Genomic DNA, 19,309 nt, shown 5'->3' with positions numbered 1-19,309 from the left:
TATTTATCTCACCTTTGTGCAAGATAATGTTATTAATACAATTTTTTTTTTTCTCATATTATGTTTGTGCTCTTTTGACAGGGTTTATGGGTTTAATGATTAGGCTTTATGTCTTGTACAAAACATAGTTTGGGCATTTTAGGTCTATACAAGGCATGCCCAACCAATGTTTTGTTGGCAGCTTTAATTAAAAGACAGATGTATTGCATGTATTTCTGTCAGTCTCATTGAGGATGTAAAGTGAAGTGAAACACGAGAAAATATTTTTTAACATGTTGCTGTAGCTGCTGCTGCTGCTGTGGTGGTTGTTGTTTGTGTGCTCCTTCCGTGCTGCTATTATATATATTTTATATTGCTTCGAGAAGTATTTGTATATATACATATATTGTTGCAGATTCGGGGTTCGGCACTCCCGTTACCAAGGGGGAGGGGGGGAGGTCCAGTTTCCCTTGACATCATTAACCGAGGAGTTTAAGGTGGTGAGGGTGCGGGAGTTCATGATGTTGCGGGATTCAAGTGATGCAGTAATAAAGAATGCTCTCCCAGAGTAGAAGGCAAGTCGGAAGTGGAATGCAAGAGCAGAGGTGGACGAGATGGAGGAGCGGTTGCAACAGGAGGATGTCATGGGGATGGTACAGCATGGGAAGCATGGCTTGGGGTGGATGAAGCATGAGCGATGGGGAAAGGCATGTATGAAAGAGAGGCGGAAGATGGTTGAGAGGGAGGTGAGAAGAAAGGAAGAGGAGGGGAGATATTTGAAAGCAGTCGGTCAGGCACAGCAAGGTGCTTGGACAAAGTGGGAAGGTGTGCGGGTGAGGATGTTGAAGTGGCAAGAGATTTGGAGGATGGAGCCAATATTGTTGAATTTCCTGTTGCGGGCAACGTATGATGTGCTTCCGTCACCAGTAAACTTGAGATTGTGGGGGTTGTTGCAGGAGGAGAGATGTTATTTGTGTGGAGGTGTGAGAACGGTGCAGCATGCACTGAGTGCATATTCAGTAGCATTGGCAGCAGGACAATACAGGTGGCGACATGATCAGGTGCTGGCGGTGGTGGTGCAGATGGTGCAACAAGAAGTGCTGAGGTCGAGAGAAAGAAGAGTGGAGAAGGAGACTGATGGGGGAGAGGTGTGGTTTGTCAGAGAGGGCCAAGTGGTAAGAGGAGGAGGAGGTGGAAAGCAAGAGGGCTGGAATTGTCGGTACCTGGGGAAGAGAACATGGAGGAGGTGCACGAGAGGAAGAGAGGAAAGTACAGTGAGCTGGAAGCAGAGTGCCGGGAGAAGGGTTGGCGAGTTTTGTGTCAGCCATTTGAGGTGGGGTGTAGAGGGTATATTGGCAATTCCTTTTCTGCATTTCTTGCTCGGCTGGGAGTGTGTGGGACAGAAAGAAGGAGGATGTGTGACAAGGTGGCCCAGGTTGCCTTGAAAGGCTCATTTTGGATATGGAGGAAGTTTATGGAGGCATGTCGAACGGTGTAGGTTGGTTGTGTGTGGTTTTTTGTTGTTGTTGTTACTATTATTATTTCTTATTTTGTGTATATGAGTGAGTGGGTGAGGGTGTGTGTTTTTGCATGAATGAATTTTTGCATGAGTGTGTGTTTTTGTATGTTGAGTGGTGTATGTTGTAAGGGTAGGTAGGTGGTTGGTTGGTGTTGTGTGTATGTGTGTGTATGATTGATCTGGTGTGTTTTGTTGGTGAGTGGTGAAGGGTATAAAGGTGGGTGTTTGAGTGTTCCACCATGTTTGTTTGGTGCTGTGGATTCTGGATGTGGAGGTGTTGTTGTTGTAGTCTGCGTTCGCACTGGCTGGGGGTGGGGGTATGTACGCATCCAGGTGTAGTTGCTGCATGTGGATGTGGATGTGCCCCTGCTGGCCCACCTTAGCTGACCGTATCGAGGTTGAAGGGCCTAAACGGGATGATGCTGAGGACCTCGACTGAGGACCCGGTCAATGCGGCACACTTGTGACCAGGTGTGTTTTGAACTTATGTATATATACAGTCATGTGAAAAAGTAAGTACACCCCATGTAAAGTTTTGACTTTTTCAACATATTTCAACATACAGCTATTTGATCTTCATTTCAACAATATTGATAGATAAAGGTGATATAATATAACAAATATCATGAAACATTCACATTTTGTATGTTGACCTCTAAATGTATGGCCTCTAAAGGCCATAAATGGCCTCTAAAGGTGGTTTGTTTGTTTTTTTTATTCACATTTTGTAGTCCATTGTATAATTTAAACAAACATAAATACAAATTTCGCATGTGGAAAAAGTAAGTACACCCTTGGCTCCAATAGGTGGTATTGCCCCCTTTGGCAGAAACAACCTCAAGTAGGCGTTTCTTATAATTATAACTGTCTACCAGTCTCTGACATCGACTTGGCGAAATTTTTGCCCACTCCTCCATGCAGAATTCTTTCAGCTGTGCGATGTTTGAGGGGTTTCTTGCATGCACAGCTCGTTTCAAATCCCCCCACAACATCTCAATGTGATTTAGATCCGGGCTTTGACTTGGCCATTCCAGAACCCTCCATTTCTTTCTTTTTGGCCATTCCTTGGTAGATTTACTGGTATGTTTAGGGTCATTGTCATGTTGCAAGGTCCACCTTCGGTTGAGCTTCAACTTTCCGACAGATGGCCTCACATTATCCTAAAGCACCCTCTGGTACAATGAATAATTCATCGTGGATTCTGTGATGGTGAGCTGCCCAGGCCCTGATGCAGCAAAGCTGCCCCAAACCATAATATTTCCACCACCATGCTTTACAGTTGGTATCAGGTTCTTGTGGTCAAATGCTGTCTTTGGTTTTCGCCAAACATGTCTTGTGGTCCTGTGACGAAATAGCTCTACCTTTGACTCATTTGTCCAGAGCACATTGTTCCAGAAGTGCTGGTCTTTGCCTCGGTGTTCATTGGCAAACTTTAGTCTTGCCCTGATGTTCTTTCTGGACAGCAAAGGTTTCCTCCTGGCACACCTCCCATGTAGATCAAATTTGTGCAGCCTCTTTCTAATGGTAGACTCGTGCACTTGACATCAACAGTGGCAAGAGCTACCTGTAGGTCCCGTGATGACATTCTGGGGTTCTTAGAGACTTCTTTCATCATCTTGCGGTCTGCTCTTGGGCTGAACTTGTTGGGGCAGCCTGGCCTGAACAAGTTGGCAGTTGTTTGGAATCTTCACCACTTGTAGATGATCTTCCAGACAGTCGAATGATTGATTTCAAATTGTTTGGAGATCTTTTTAAATCCCTTCCCAGACTCGTAGGCATCTATAACCTTCTTTCTGAAGGCCTCAGAGAGCTCTTTTGATCTAGGCATGGTGACGCCGCACACTTCAACAACAAAGAGCAAACCAAACTAAATGTCTGAGGTTTAAATAAGACAGGTTCCTCCAAGATCCTCTCGAACTATGTTCTAATCATTTGCACCTGAGCTGGTGCACCTGATTCTAATTTTATGTATTTGAAGTAGTGATAAATGTAGGGGTGTACTTCCTTTTTCCACATGCCAAATTTGCATTTATGTTTATTTAAATTATACAATGGACTACAAAATGTAAATCTCTGGGCTCTGTCCCCCGGGTATTCCTACGGGTCGCGCAGGATCTGCCTGCGACCCTCTTGTGGTTAGGCTGCCTAAGTCAAGGCTCTCTGCTCACCTTCACTCCTTCGTTCCTCTTTTCTCCCGCCTCTGGAACAAACTCCCTCACTCTCTTCAATCTCACTCCTCCCTCCAGGTCTTTAAAACAGCTGTTCACCACCATCTCTTACCTTCGCCGATCCAAAACCTTGATCTTTTCTACCCCTGCTAATTTCACCCCAAATCCACTTTTTTGAAATACCAACTTCTTTCCTGGAAGTCCTTGGTGTCCTTGTGTTTATACTTCTCCCACCCCCTCCCCCTTCCCATGCCTCCCCCCCCCACCCCCCCAAGCCCTCTCCCTCCCACACATCTCTCGATGTCCCTGCTCTCAAATGTTGTGTTTGTGTGCTCCCCCTTCTCTCCCCATCTTGTCTGCCGCTCCCTCTTTTTATATAAACTACTGTGTTCAAAAAGTATCCGACCTTTATTTTTTGTGCGTAAAAAAAAAGAAGCTAGGGAGGCATTGATTGGTGCACGTATGTAGGCGATCCTAATGCGCACGCGTGAATTTTTTCCCACCTGCAGAAGCTGTCATTCGACGGCAGACCGCCGATGAGTGAGGAAATGTAAGTGAGCGCCGTCGGATTTTCGCTTTTGACAAAATGATGGAAAAACTTGAACAACGCTACTGCATCAAATTTTGTGTAAAGCTTGGCGATTCCCAAGTGGAAACGATCCGCAAGATTCAACACCGTTCATTCCATTATGAAGGAGGATTTGGGCTTCAGGAGAATCTCAGCGAAGTTCGTACCAAAGCTGCTAACGATTGAGCAGAAGCAACTCCGTTTGGAGATCGCACAGGACATGCTGGAGACTGTGAACAGCGATCCCAGCTTCGTCAACACAGTGATCACTGGCGATGAGTCCTGGGTTTATGGGTACGCCCCAGAAACCAAGTTGCAGTCATCACAATGGAAGCATCCAACATCCCCGAGGCAAAAAAAAGCAAGGCAGGTCCGCAGCAATGTCCAAGTCATGCTGACCGTCTTCTTCGACTCCAGAGAAGACATCATGCGGAATGCGACGGACCAGCTGCGCGCCATCCCAAAAGAGGCGTTCCAGCGCTGCTTCCGACAGTGGCAGAACCGTTGGGAGAAGTGTGTGGCAGCCCAAGGGGACTACTTTGAACGAGATTATTATACAAATTTTTTTTAGCTGGATACGAGTATCTTTTATGAACAAAGGTCGGATACTTTTGAACACACTACGTATTGTTTGTCTGTTTGACAAACAGACGAACTGTTTGTTTTTCTCTGCTTGTTTGTCTGTTTTGTTTGTCTGTTTTTGTTTTTCTGTTTGATTTTTTTTTTTTTTTGTGATAAATGTTAGCTTTCACGAGCCTCGATTCTGTATACAAAAAAAAAAAAAAAATGTTTCATGATATTTCTTATATTATATCACCTTTATCTATCAATATTGTTGAAATGAAGATCAAATAGCTGTATGTTGAAATATGTTGAAAAAGTCAAAACTTTACAGGGGGTGTACTTACTTTTTCACGTGACTATGTATGTATATATATATATATATATATATATATATGTATGTATGTATATTGTATATATATGTATATATATGTATATATATATATATATATATATATATATATATATATATATATATATATATATATATATATATATATATGTCGGTCGAAGACCTCAAGGGAAGGAAGAAGAAGAAGAATCAGAGCGACAATGTTTAATAAAATCGATTACAAACACACAGTGTGGAGCGAGGCTCAAGAATGCACCGCCTAACACGCAGCGGGCAATTTCTCAAGACACTCGCTGAAAAATGAGCAAAAAGGCATTTCATTTATAGCAAAATATCAGACAAGAATCTGCGCTAAAGACATAGCAAAACCTGGGCCATAACGACAACACCTCCCATTGTCCCTTCCTACAGAAGGCCAAACTTAGACAAACAGATGTAAGCTTTGGATGGGCTGAGCTTTTTTGGCTCTTTATCTAAACATATCAGACCCGAGCGCAGGCCGAAGTAAATATTCTCATACACTAGGCTAAATGGTAGATGAATGATTGGATACACGTGCTGAATACAATAAAAATCAAGGATATGTAATGTCTATATTTCTCCCGAGGTTGGTTACATCCTTGATTTTAGGAGACATACTAGAAACTACAAAGATATATAATTAATTATTCCCTTCGTGAAGGAGGCGTTTGGCGACATGTTTTCCCTGTACGTGGGTCGCGAGCATATTATCTACTGTTTGGCACATACATTCAAGGACTTGTTTACTGGGCTAAGGATCCACCCTGCACGTCGAGCCTCAAAACCACATTTTGTCCACTCACCTCTGCCTGCAGCTGAGTTCAAATCAGTTTTCAGAAGCACGATATATAATTTCAGATATTATGATCAATTGAGTCATGGGTTTTAAACCCTAATGGCTAACAGTTCCTTCCTTTGTCTTTACAAGACAACTCCTTGGAAAGACACCGTATACCCCAGTGGTCAGCATCCCAATTAGTCACATGCCAGGCACGACATAGCGTCACGCATGCTCAAGAAAGATATCGGCCCTAACTGGCCGTCTAACATTCAACGTATGAATTGTTAGCCATAATTCGCGACGACGGCGCCTGGGTAAGAGATTGCTGCCGCCCGGCCGGATTCCGAATCCACCCTCGCAGCGGCGTAAGTGCGACCCGGTTGCCAGCCAGATTTAGGGGCCCTCTTTATGCAGGCGTGGTCCTCGCGAATTAGGGCAAACAATCGACGTCCAATGCCATCAAGCTTTGTACATGTGATTGCTGGGTGGTGTAAGTGGTGGTGAGGGTGGTTCTTCCGGATACATGTTTGCCAACCGCTCCTTACTGCTGGCATAATAGCAATAACCTTTAAAAGAACCTACACTTTCTAAATCACAGGTATAATCATCCCAACTAAAATCATAATCATTATCAGAATCCCAAGCATCAATAGGTTCATCGATTTCAAGCCAGGAATCATAGATCCCTAAAGCCACCTCCTCTTGCCACACAAGTATCACAGTCATCACAAACATCAATACAGGCAGCAGCCAGTTCCCACATGGGATCAACACAAGTATCACAGTCATCACAAAATTCAATACAATTTTCTGGAGCGCTGGTCACAACTGCCTTGTTGAAGGGCCCATTCAGGTCGACGGCCTTTGTGGTCAGAACCATAGTCGTTGTCGGCGGCTTCTTCACTTTCCATCCTGTAAAATACTTTCTTACACACACCATGGTCAAATTCCTAGCCCCCCGTCCCACTAATTGGCATTTAGTTACCTTATCTCTCAGATGGTTGGCTTATTCATAGCCGCATTTCCTGTGTCGTGTCTGGAAATTCGAATGCCATATTTACTTTTACCAATTTCCGAAAATACCTTCCTTTTAATCATCTTCCCTACATCTAATAATAATACATGATTTACCAACCATTTCCCCCCAGTGCAAGCCAACCCCTTGTATCACCTTCTTATCACGAAACAACAGTCCATAACTAACCACTTTTCTTTATTTCCTGCCTTTTCCATTAACTTTTTATAACCCTTTTCCTCCACTTTCTCATCAATTCCTGCAGTCACCTGTCATTGACAAGTAATCCATCTGATTCGACTTTCCACTCCAATCATCTTTGCACTTTCCATGACCTTCTTCACACTTCCTTTTAAACCTTTTCTTCTGACACAACCCACATGAGTTATGAATACAATTTCCCCTTTCAGGCACGTGTCTAGTCACTCACAAAGTGTCCATAAGACAACGTCATCATATTTCACACCTCAGCTCTCGAGACCACCCAGGGGTCCCTTGAGAGATGCATCCTAATGTTAATCAGCTCTCGAGAGCTCAATTTTGAACAGGGGTAAAACCAGCAATACTCAATTCTGCCGAGCAAGAGGCCAGAGCAGTATCACTCCCTCTTCCCTCTGCCCACCCTAACTGGCAGACAGACAATGGCGAGCCATAAGCCCCAAAATGACATTGCACGAACCCTTTCAATATCTGTCTAAACCTACTGCCATTTAACGACGCTTCCCAGATGACGGCTCCCATACACTATTCTGGCACAAAATTGTTGCATCCCACAGATGCCACGATTATTTGAACAAATTCATTTTCCTAATCCACCCTTTCAATTTTCATTTCAATTTAAAGTCAATCCAATGTCCTCTAATACCTCTCTTAGCATCCCATGCACCTGTTGCAGACACCTGTTTTAGCCCCTGGCCCCAGATAACTCTCTGCCGGTAGACCTTAATGGTTTGGTCGCCATATGCATATGTCTCCGTGTTCGCCCATGCCCTCGTGTCCCCCCACTTGAGGCATGACGCGGCAGGTGCAGTGCTGGCAAAGCGGTATATTAAACTAAGTGTGATTGCCACCCCTAACAGGCGGTGGTGCAGCATCCTCGATCTGTGGTGGTGCGTTTGAGGTGTCTGTGTTTGTGGGTATGGCCAACTTACAATGTGTGGCATGTACCCAGGACGACTTGCCCTCACAAAACACCGCTGTTGGTGTGATCAGAAGAACTTGGTATGGCCCCGTCCACCTTGGTTCGAGCGCAGTCTTACGGGTGAAATGCTTCACCAGCACGTAATCTCCTGCCTCGAAGGTGTGGATAGGCTTGCTTGCTGGCTCCGGCAGGGCCTCCCGAACGCGTTCATGTATGCTGCGTGCCACATGGGACAAACCTATGCAAAACTTGAGAAGCATGTCATCCATGATAGGTAATTCAAGGGCTGCCATATCCACTGGCGCCGATACCGGCAAACTCATGGGCCGACCCATTAATATCTCGTGTGGAGAGAGACCAGTGGTGCGCCCTGGAGTGGAGCGCACGCTCATTAACGCTAGCGGAAGGGCCTCCGGCCACTTGAGGCCTGTCTCGTCACAAATCTTTGCCAACTTACCTTTCAGTGTGCCATTCGTTCGTTCTACAATTCCCGCCGATTGCGGGCAGTAAACACAGTGGAACGACTGTATCACTCCCAAGGCCTTTAACACGGCTTTAATGACGTCACCTGTGAAGTGCCCGCCCTGATCGGATGACACTTTCTGCGGGACACCGAATCGACATATAAAGTGCCGCAAAAGGCACTTGGCCACCGTTATAGCGTCAGCCCTGACGCATGGGTAGGCCTCCACCCACTTGGTGAACATGTCCACCACTACCAATACATGCTTAAAGGACATACAAGGCGGTAAATTGAAAAAATCGAACTGGATATGACAGAACGGCCCGACGGGAGCCGGGTGACCCACGTTGTGGCGGCGTCTGGGGGGTGCCCCCCTATTATGCCGTTGACATATAGCGCACGAGCGACAGACCATGGTAACCACAGTCGAAAGGCCTGGTGCTGCCCAGGTGGAAGTGACCTGCCTCATCACCCCCCTATGGCACACATGGCCATTTTGATGCGCCATGCGTGCCAACCATGGTAATAAAGCTCGCGGTGCCACGGGTTTGTCATTAATCGTCCACATTTGTCCTTCTGCGGGGCGCTGAGCTCCCAATTTAATCCAATCTTGATGTTCTACGTTTGAGGCCGCGGCTTGTAATTGTATTACATCGAACTCTGTAGGTGCGGATGTCGGAACGTCTGTCTGGGCGGTCGCTTTAGCGCCCTGTTTGCGCGTAACTACTGGCATATTATACCCAACCTGTTGGTTTGCCGCTAGTGCTGCTGCTTCGTCGGCTCGGGCGTTTCCACGGGCCACAGCGTCGTCTGTACGCTGGTGACCTCGGCATTTAACTACAGCTATTTCACGTGGAAGCATAATACTATGAAGCAGATTTCGCACTAAGTCCCCATTTTTAATGAGTGCTCCCGCTGAAGTGAGGAACCCTCTCATTTTCCATATGGCCCCTTTGTCGTGGACCACTCCGTGTGCGTATGCCGAGTCTGTATAAATTGTCACTGCTTTTTCCTCGCTTACTTCGCACGCTCTCGTGAGTGCGTACAGTTCAGCTTGTTGTGCTGACCAGGTGGGCGGGAGGCGGCCGCTTTCGACCGTCTCCGTATCCGAGCATACTGCGTACCCAGATAACAGGGATCCGTCCCAAGCCCGTTTGGCTGAACCATCGACGTAATAGGTGTGATCGGCTTCCTGTAGCGGAGTGTCCTGTAAGTCAGGCCTTACCGTTGATATTAATTGGACCACGTCCCTGCAAACGTGCGGGATTCCCTCCTCCTTTGTTGGCAAAAGTGTCGCTGGGTTAAGAATGGTACACCGCATCACCGTCACGTTGGGTGCCATAATTAATGCCGTTTCGTATTGCATCAGTCGAGTGGCTGTGAGATGCTGTGTGTTTCGCTGTTGTAGTAGTGTATGGACGCAATGCGGTACCTGTAAAAGGACCGGATGTCCCATAACTATGTCGGCCGTCCGCTCAACTGCGTATCGGGCAGCCGCCACGGCTTGTAAACACAGCGGAAAGCCTTGTTCTACCGCATCAAGCTTTTTGCTGAAATAGGCTACTGGACGTTCCCTATCTCCATGAGTCTGAGTTAATACGGATTGTGCGAATCCCCCTACTGCATGGGTGAAAAGTGTGAAGGCCTTTTTATAATCGGGAAGGCCTAAGGTTGGGGCCGTTATCAGGGCTCGTTTGAGTCCTTCGTAGCAGCGTATTCGATTGTCCGTCCAGTTCACCATCCGTGGCTGGTCGTTTTTCGTCGCCTCATATAGAGGTTTTGCTAATAACGCATAGTCAATTATCCATGTACGACAGTACCCTGCCATTCCCAAAAATCGCAACACCTCCCTTTGTGTACGAGGCAACGGGGTTTCCATGATGGCAGTGACCCGGCTCGCGTTGAGCTCGCGTCTCCCATGCGAAATCGCGTGTCCCAAGTATGTAACTATCTCCCGCACAAATTGCAATTTTTCCCGGCCTACTTTGTGGCCTTTCTCGGCTAGCGCATTTAACAGCGCTAGTGAATCCGTCTCGCAGGCTGCCTTGGATGGAGAGCAGATTAATAAGTCGTCTATGTACTGCAACAGCACCGAGCCGCCTTCCAATTGGACATCTGCGAGATCGCGGTGCAGCGCTCGTGAAAACAAGGTGGGGCTATCTGCGAAACCCTGCGGAAGCACTGTCCAGGTGAATTGTCTCCCCCGGAAGGTGAAAGCGAAGAGATACTGGGACTCTGGAGCTATTGGCACTGAAAAGAAGGCGGAACACAAGTCTATGACTGTAAAATGTGTAGCATCTGGCGGAATGGAAGTCATCAAAACTTCTGCATTTGGTACAACCGGATGAATACCCTGAATTATTTTATTAATCTCTCGCATATCCTGCACAAAGCGCCACTTTCCTGTCATTGGTTTTGGCACTGGGAAAATGGAGGAGTTACATGGGCTGTTGGTTTCAATTATTATTCCCTGCTGCACGAGTGATTCTATCACCGGAAAAATGCCTGCGTCAGCCTCGTGCCGAAGTGGGTACTGCCGAATGTGTGGTAAAGGTAACCCTTCTTTAATTGGAATCACCAACGGAGGTGCATTCCTAATGCGCCCTACTTCATTCTCGTGTTGCGCCCATAGTGACGGGGTGACGGTATCGAGCAATCCATCGGAGTCCCCTGGAGTCGTGGGGACCGCCCTGACCATATGTGCCGCTTTGGGTGGCAGTTCCACCATCTCAAATCGAACTCGTCTGTCTTGAGGTGCCAAATTAATTATGAACCCTTCATTATTGTCCAACACATGGACCGTTCGGTGTTCAACATTGTATCGACGCCTTACCGGCGTTTTCCGCAGTCTGTCCATCATCCATCCAATGCTCTCGGGTGGCCATCCTCTGGCGGTGCTAAGGGTAACATGCGCTACCATCCCCTCGGGGTACTTAGCCTTTGATCTCTGGCGTGGCGATAAGGTTACCGTAATCCCAATGCCTTCTCGGCCAATCCATATGTGTGATAATTGAAGATCAGAGGTTTCCCCTAAAGCTGCCGCAACCATGTCTAAATAATAATCATCGCTTCCAGTCGCGTCATAACATGCGGTGCAATGCGGCGGATTATATTTCAATTTTGTGGCTATGTGGTGTTCTTCTAGCCAATCACGAATTTCTTGCGTTTGCGCGCCAATCGTGTCAATCACGTAGGTCCATGTTGCTAAAGCCCCTTCCTCCAACCGCCACCAATACACGGTGGGGCTGGCGCGCTGCAATGCCATCATTAACAAATCACGGTTCGATTCTCTGACGTCGACGTATACACCTTCCTTGGTGCACGCAATGTCACAACCTAATCGACACAGCAAATCCCGTCCTAGTAAATTAGTTGGGGCAGTAGTGGTCATGAGAAATGCATGCTTAGCTTCTAGCGGTCCGAACATTACTCGGGCCTCTTTTGATACGGGGAGAGTTTCTAATTTTCCTGAAACGCCCTGGATTTGGACGCTTTTGTGTGTCGGTTTCAAAGTAGGTAGTTGTCCCTTATTGATACAACTGCGAGTCGCACCGGTATCCACTAAGAATTTTAGTGGTTGTCCATTTACATCTAACGTCAAGGTCGGTTCCTTATCTGGGGTCATTGTTATCAATGGACATTCCTTTGGCGGCCCGCATTCGTCCCGTCAATAGGCGTTTCCATATGTCGGCCCTTGCTGTCCCTGGGGTCTTCGTGGTCCCCTTGGACAATTTGGACAATCCCGTCTCCAGTGGCCCATCTGTCCACATTCAAAGCATGCCCCTCTCCCTGGGGGTCCCTGTCCTGGACCCCCCTGTTGGTTTTGTTGGTTTGGCCTTCGCCCCCCTTTGTAGGGAGGTGGGCGCCCTTGCCCTCCCCTCGGCATTTGTTGGACTGGGGCACAAGGCCCGTATGGCATGCCCGAATTGGGGGTAACCCATGGGGTGGGGCCCATATTGGAGGGTCCCCATTGCGGTGCCCATCCTGGCATGGGTGTTTGTGGTGGCCAATAGGCCGGTGGGGGACCTGGCACAGAACATGGTGGAACAGCCCATTGGGGTTGTTGGAGTTGTTGGGGTTGTCTCCACGTCTGATTCCCTGGCCCACTAGGCCCTTGTGGTTCCCGGAGTACTTGCATCACAGCTGCCTGCAGTGCCGGACTGAGTGTCTCGTCATCACTTGACTCACTCTCACTGTCACTTCCCATTATTTTTGCCCCCTTTTGTTTCTTCTTGCTCCCCATTGTTCTTGTTGTTTGTTGCTGGGCCAATTTTTCCCTTACTAACATCTGCAACATTTCTTCTTTAATTTCCTTTTTTTCCTCCGAAGAGGAGCCCGGACATTGTTCAAGTTTTGTACATAATTCATTGGTCCCCATTCCTTTCCAACCGAAAAGGACGGCATGCACTTGTTTTTTTAATGCGGGCCGAAGCCCTTCTACTAGGTAATTGTTCACCAGGGGAGCGGGTAGGTCCTCGACTTGGATTAATCCTAACCCGCCCCATCGAGCTATCGCTTTTTCTATTCTCTCTCGATAGTCGCCGATAGTCTCTCCTGCTTTCTGTTTTATGTTCCCAATTCTTCCCCAATCTGGCCCTCCAGGTGGTGCGAGCGCATTGCCAATGTGGGTCAGGAGATGATTTTTCAAAATGTCCCAATCGTTTCCGGTCATGGGTGGATTCCGAGCCATGGGGTCATCTATTGGCCATAATGAAAGGGTTTTAGCCTTTGCCCATACCTTTGGTGGCAATATAGATGCTCCCAAATGACAAATATCTCTCCAATCTGGGGCATCCTCTGTAATCCAGTGACGGAGCAATATTACTATATCCAAAGGTTGGTCGATCAACATTTCCTGAACCCTCTTTTGCATGGCCGTTAAATCAGATTCTTTCCAAGGCACACGTTCCCTTACTGCCACGCCGTTTGCGTTTATTCCCACGCATCGCATGGGGAACACTCCCTTTGTTTCTATCGCACGTTGCACTGGTGCCTGATACTCCACTAGTGAAGGGTAAACTTTCTGACCTGGACCTATCGGGGGTGGAAACCCCGGGGTGTCTGTGCTGCTATCTCCATCGTCCTCGACTTGAGGGGCTGATGGTTGTGGGGTCTTATGAACTCTAGGGGGTCTCCCATTTGTTTCCCCTATAGCGCCCTGGTGTCGGGAACGTGCCTTAGATCCTGGGACTGGACCATGGGGGGAATAGGAAACAGGGATTTCATCTTCCTCATCCTGTTCCTTCTCATCGGAATTAATCCGGGCTACCATTAGCCTCTGACTTGTCTGCGCTGCGAGCGCCTTCATCTGTTTACCCTGCTTTTTTGGACCCTGTTTGCGCTCATCCTGGTATTTGCTCAACTCTCCTCGCAAACTCGCTTGTCTGGAGGCTGCCTGTCTCTTCAAGGCCTCCACCTTCCACCAACTATAGACCTTCCATGAATCAGGTGGGAGTCTCTTCTTCTTCTTCTCTAGGGCATCTAAAGCCCCATATAATACATCCAACCTGTCTATTGCAAATGACCCTTCCTCTGGCCAAGGCGTATTCAAACCTTTGATCAATACAGCCCATGCCTTGCTCGGTTGCAAAGCAGCATACCCATAATTTCTTTTCATATAAAACGCTGGAGTGTTCTTCAAAGGCTCTCCCTCCTTTCCTTTCCTATTACCCATTCTTCCTACCTTCTTGGGTTAATCCCTCCTGGTAGTCCTAAAATCGGGTCGCCCCCCGATCCCTAACCTTAAACGCAGTTCTCACGCCGGAGTAACTTAACACCTATTATCTATCTCCCACATATGGGTCTACCTGCTTCCCACGCAGGAAGCTTACCTGAGGGATATCCCTCCTTATCTCGCGCGCCCTTTATAATCGATTCATTACCCACTGCTGCTCTGGTTTAAACTAAATATGGTTCGGAATGCAAGCCAGGTGGTACAGCCGACAGAGGTCCACACGTCCAAAGTAAGGCAGGAGGCTTCAATTTCGATGTGCAAAAATTGCTTACCCAAATTAGGTGCCGGCAGGCCTCCTTCCCGACCTGGAACGTGAGGGTCCGCCTCGTCTGCACACTTGGATGATCCCACTTCTGACACCAAAATTGTCGGTCGAAGACCTCAAGGGAAGGAAGAAGAAGAAGAATCAGAGCGACAATGTTTAATAAAATCGATTACAAACACACAGTGTGGAGCGAGGCTCAAGAATGCACCGCCTAACACGCAGCGGGCAATTTCTCAAGACACTCGCTGAAAAATGAGCAAAAAGGCATTTCATTTATAGCAAAATATCAGACAAGAATCTGCGCTAAAGACATAGCAAAACCTGGGCCATAACGACAACACCTCCCATTGTCCCTTCCTACAGAAGGCCAAACTTAGACAAACAGATGTAAGCATTGGATGGGCTGAGCTTTTTTGGCTCTTTATCTAAACATATCAGACCCGAGCGCAGGCCGAAGTAAATATTCTCATACACTAGGCTAAATGGTAGATGAATGATTGGATACACGTGCTGAATACAATAAAAATCAAGGATATGTAATGTCTATATTTCTCCCGAGGTTGGTTACATCCTTGATTTTAGGAGACATACTAGAAACTACAAAGATATATAATTAATTATTCCCTTCGTGAAGGAGGCGTTTGGCGACATGTTTTCCCTGTACGTGGGTCGCGAGCATATTATCTACTGTTTGGCACATACATTCAAGGACTTGTTTACTGGGCTAAGGATCCACCCTGCACGTCGAGCCTCGAAACCACATTTTGTCCACTCACCTCTGCCTGCAGCTGAGTTCAAATCAGTTTTCAGAAGCACGATATATAATTTCAGATATTATGATCAATTGAGTCATGGGTTTTAAACCCTAATGGCTAACATATATATATGTATATATATATATATATATATATACACACACACACACACACACACACACACACACACACACACACACACACACACACACACATCCCGAGGGAGTTCATGGGGGTTACGGATATGGTGTGAGAAATGGAGAAGGTGAAAGGATTTTGGAGTTTGCTGATGGAGCTGATTTGTTGATTTGTAATACTCAGTTCCAGAAAGAGGATAATAAGCTTGTTACATACACGTCAGGTGGGTCGACGACAACCGTTGACTACCTGATGGTGCGTAGGCGAGATAGGGGGCACCTCCGGGACACAAAGATGATCCCGGGGGAGGAGGCTGTTTCACAGCACCACTTGGTTGTCTGCGACATAAGGGTGAAAGGTGCGAGGAGAGCTCGGCGGGTGAAGTACCAACCGAGAATGAAGGTGTGGAGGTTGAAAGAAGTGACAGTAAGGGAGGCATTAAAAGAGAGGCTGAGTAGGGTAGAGGATGATGTGGTTGAGCTTGAAAGTGGTTGGATGTCAATGAAAGCTAGTCTGTTGGGAGCCGTTGGTGAGGTATGTGGATGGACAAAAGGACCACCGAGGCACTCGGAAACATGGTGGCGGGATGATGAAGTTGGAAAGAGGATTGACGAGAAGAGGAAGAAGTTCAAGGAGTGGCAGAAGGCGAAGGGTACGGGAGCAGAAACAGCAAAGCATGAAAGTTATAAGGCAGCCAAGAAGGCTGCAAAGAAAGTGGTAGCAAAGGCACAGGAGGCATGTAGGAAAATGTTCGGAGAACGCTTGGATTCGAAGAGGGTCAGAGAGCGGTATTCAGGATTGCAAAGCAGATAGCGAAAGAGAGGTGTGATGTGATGGGGGTGAGTTGCTTGAAGGATGAAGTGGGACAAATCGTTGTCGACCCAGATGGAATTAAAGGAAGATGGAAAAGATGTATGGAAATGCTGTTGAATACAGAGAATGAATGGGATGGCAACATAGAGAGTAACCCAGTTTTAGGACCGGCAGAGAAGATAACTGAGAAGGAAGTTGAGGAAGCGATAAAAGCAATGAAGAGTAGAAAAACGGGAGGGCTGACGGGAGTTGTGGGAGATATGTTGAAGGCAGCAGGAAGTTGGGGTGTGAAGAGAATGACAGAGATCTGTAATCTGGTGGTGAAAGAAGGCCGCATTCCAGTGGATTGGGAACTGAGTACCCTCGTCCCTCTATACAAGGGGAAAGGTGACCCTCTGAAGTGTGGCTCGTACCGAGCGATAAAGTTATTGGAGCATGGAATGAAGGTATTGGAAAGGGTGTTGGAGAGGAGGATAAGGAGGAAAGTGAAGATCGACGAAATGCAGTTTGGATTTATGCCAGGAAGAGGAATGACAGACGCGCTTTTCATTGTGAGGCAGTTGCAGGAGAAGTACATGGAGAAGAGGAAGAAGTTGTTTCTTGGGTTTGTTGATCTGGAGAAAGCATTCGACAGGGATCCACACAAAGTATTGACATGGGCATTGAGGAAGTTAGGATTGGAGGAATGGTTGATCAGAGTAGTGATGGCAATGTACAAAAGAGCGCGCACAGCTGTAAGGACGAAGGACGGGAACAGTGGTGAGTTTGAGGTGAAGGTGGGAGTGCATCAGGGGTTGGTACTAAGTCCACTACTATTTGTAGCTGTGATGGAGGTGCTGGCTCAGAACGTAAAGGAGGGTTTACCGTGGGAGTTGTTGTATGCAGATGATCTGGTGTTGATTACGGAAAGTATGGATGGACTGAAGGAAAAGATGAACAAGTGGAAGGAATGTATGGAGACAAAAGGTCTGAAGGTGAATATCGGAAAGACGAAGGTGATGTCAAGTGGTAAAGCATGTGGTGAGGTGGAAAGAACTGGGAAGTGGCCCTGTGCTGTGTGTAGGAAGGGTGTCGGAGTGAACTCCATTCAATGTACAATGTGCGCTGAGTGGGTTCATCAAAAATGTAGTGGTCTGAGAGGATCATTAACCAGTGTGGCAGCTACATTCAAATGTAAGGTGTGCACAGAGGGAGCTGCAGAAGGAGGAAATGTTGAGTTGGATCTTGGAGACTGCGTGAAGCTGGAAGGTGTGAAAACATTTTGCTACCTCGGAGACATGCTGAATGGAGAAGGTCGATCAGACTCGGCAACGGTTGCTCGAGTGAGATGTGCATGGAAGAAGTTTCGGGAACTGAGTGGCGTGCTGACGAGGAGGGGAGTGTCGTTGAAGCTGAAGGGAAAGGTGTGTGCTGCATGTGTGAGAAGTGTTATGATTTATGGGAGTGAGACATGGGTAATGAACGTAGAGCAGCAACGAATGTTGGAAAGGGTGGAAATGCGAATGGTTCGACGGATGTGCGGAGTATCGTTGAGAGAGATGAAGACAAATGATGAATTGTGAAAGATGATGGGAATAGAGCCTGTGATTGATGCTGTGAAGAGGAACAGGTTGAGAGGGTTTGGTCATGTGTTGAGGAAGGATGAAAGTGACTGGTTGAGAAGAGTGATGGAAATGAATGTGGAAGGAAGTAGAGGACGGGGAAGACCGAGAAAGACTTGGCTAAAGATGGTGGAAGAAGAAATTCGGGCAAGGGGGTTAACAAGGAGAGATGCAGAAAATAGGGCAAAATGGAGAAGATTGTCATGGGGACCGCAAGGGTAACCCCCACTCTAGCAGGGAAAATGGCCTTTAAAATGCATGTTGTTGCTGTATATATTGTTATATACATATATACATACATATATGTATATATTGTTACGGTTTTTAGAACCTTCACTTTGTAAAATAATAATTCTTGTAAATATCCCCCTTTGTAAAGATCGCACCCGAGTTAGTCCATGTACAACACGTAGAACACCATAGAAAATCTGTGTAGTTATTTCATTAGGATGTGTTTCAGTTCAGGATCTGTTCCCAATAGTTGAATCTACGTTGCATTCATCAAATAAGATAGGCCCCTTCAATTTCCCCAATCATCTCCCGCTCTTCAAAGTGCAGTAGCGGTAGGGCAGCGTTCGCTGCCCCTTGTCTTGGTTTGTTTGATGGCCCCAAGCCGCCATTGAACATGCGGTCTCAGGCCGAGGAAAAAGGGGGCGGGACACAAGAACAAGGTGTGGCACGTCAACTCACCATCAGAGGTGGAGCCAGCGAGCCCTCGCCGGCCAACCAGGGCCGAGGTGAGCCGACCGGTAGGCGTGTCATAGGAGCCGGCGGCTGGATACAAGAACGCCCTATAAAAGCGGCTGCGAGGGACTGATTCAAGAGATAAGTGCGTCAAGAGATGAGTGTGAAGGTCCGAAGTGCAAGGTACCAGAGGAGAACACGCTGAATCGTAAGGCAGGAGAGTGGGTCCGTTGACGACGACAATACCGCAGCATATGCGCATTGTCCGACCGCGTGAAACCATACGTGCAGCTGCCGCCGGGTTTCGCCTCAAGCCCGGAGCGTGGACCGGAGCGGACCTCGACACTGTGCATCTGCCCGGACCTTCCTGCCCTGCCATCTGCATTGGACCTTCTCCCCCTTCCAGCCATTCCTTCCTGCCATTCCCTATCCGTGTAAGTCTGTCTGTTTGTCCTGGGCGTATGGTAATATAAGACTGTTTTAAGGCTGCCCTGTGTATCTGCTTCTTCCTCTCCTTGTAAATGCCCTTCTTTCATTTCCTCTTCGGGTTTCGTGTACATAATTAATAAATATCTGTTCTTCCTTTACTTTGGTTTCTGCTTCCCCCGATCGCTTTAGTCCCTTCCCCATTGAATACCTGTGGCACGATTAGAACCGCTCAGAATCAGGTTCGTTTTATTGCTAACGGCTCGGATCGTGGATTGCTAAACCGCTCAGCAATTACCATCACATCCACGGTTCGAGCAGGGAC

The 19,309-nt window shown here is 47.2% G+C and overlaps 1 protein-coding gene across 10 annotated transcripts in view; it reads left to right on the top strand.

Annotated features, from left to right (window-relative positions):
- Positions 1-19,309, top strand: part of LOC137423290 (uncharacterized) — a 272,768-nt gene that overhangs the window by 230,428 nt on the left and 23,031 nt on the right. The window lies entirely within an intron of this gene.

This window comes from Myxine glutinosa, chromosome 3 (assembly GCF_964187855.1).
Source record: "Myxine glutinosa chromosome 3, kmMyxGlut1.1, whole genome shotgun sequence".
Lineage (NCBI taxonomy): Eukaryota > Metazoa > Chordata > Myxini > Myxiniformes > Myxinidae > Myxine > Myxine glutinosa.
The sequence above is the reverse complement of the archived record's forward strand: the minus strand, read 5'-3'. Positions and strand labels throughout refer to the sequence as shown.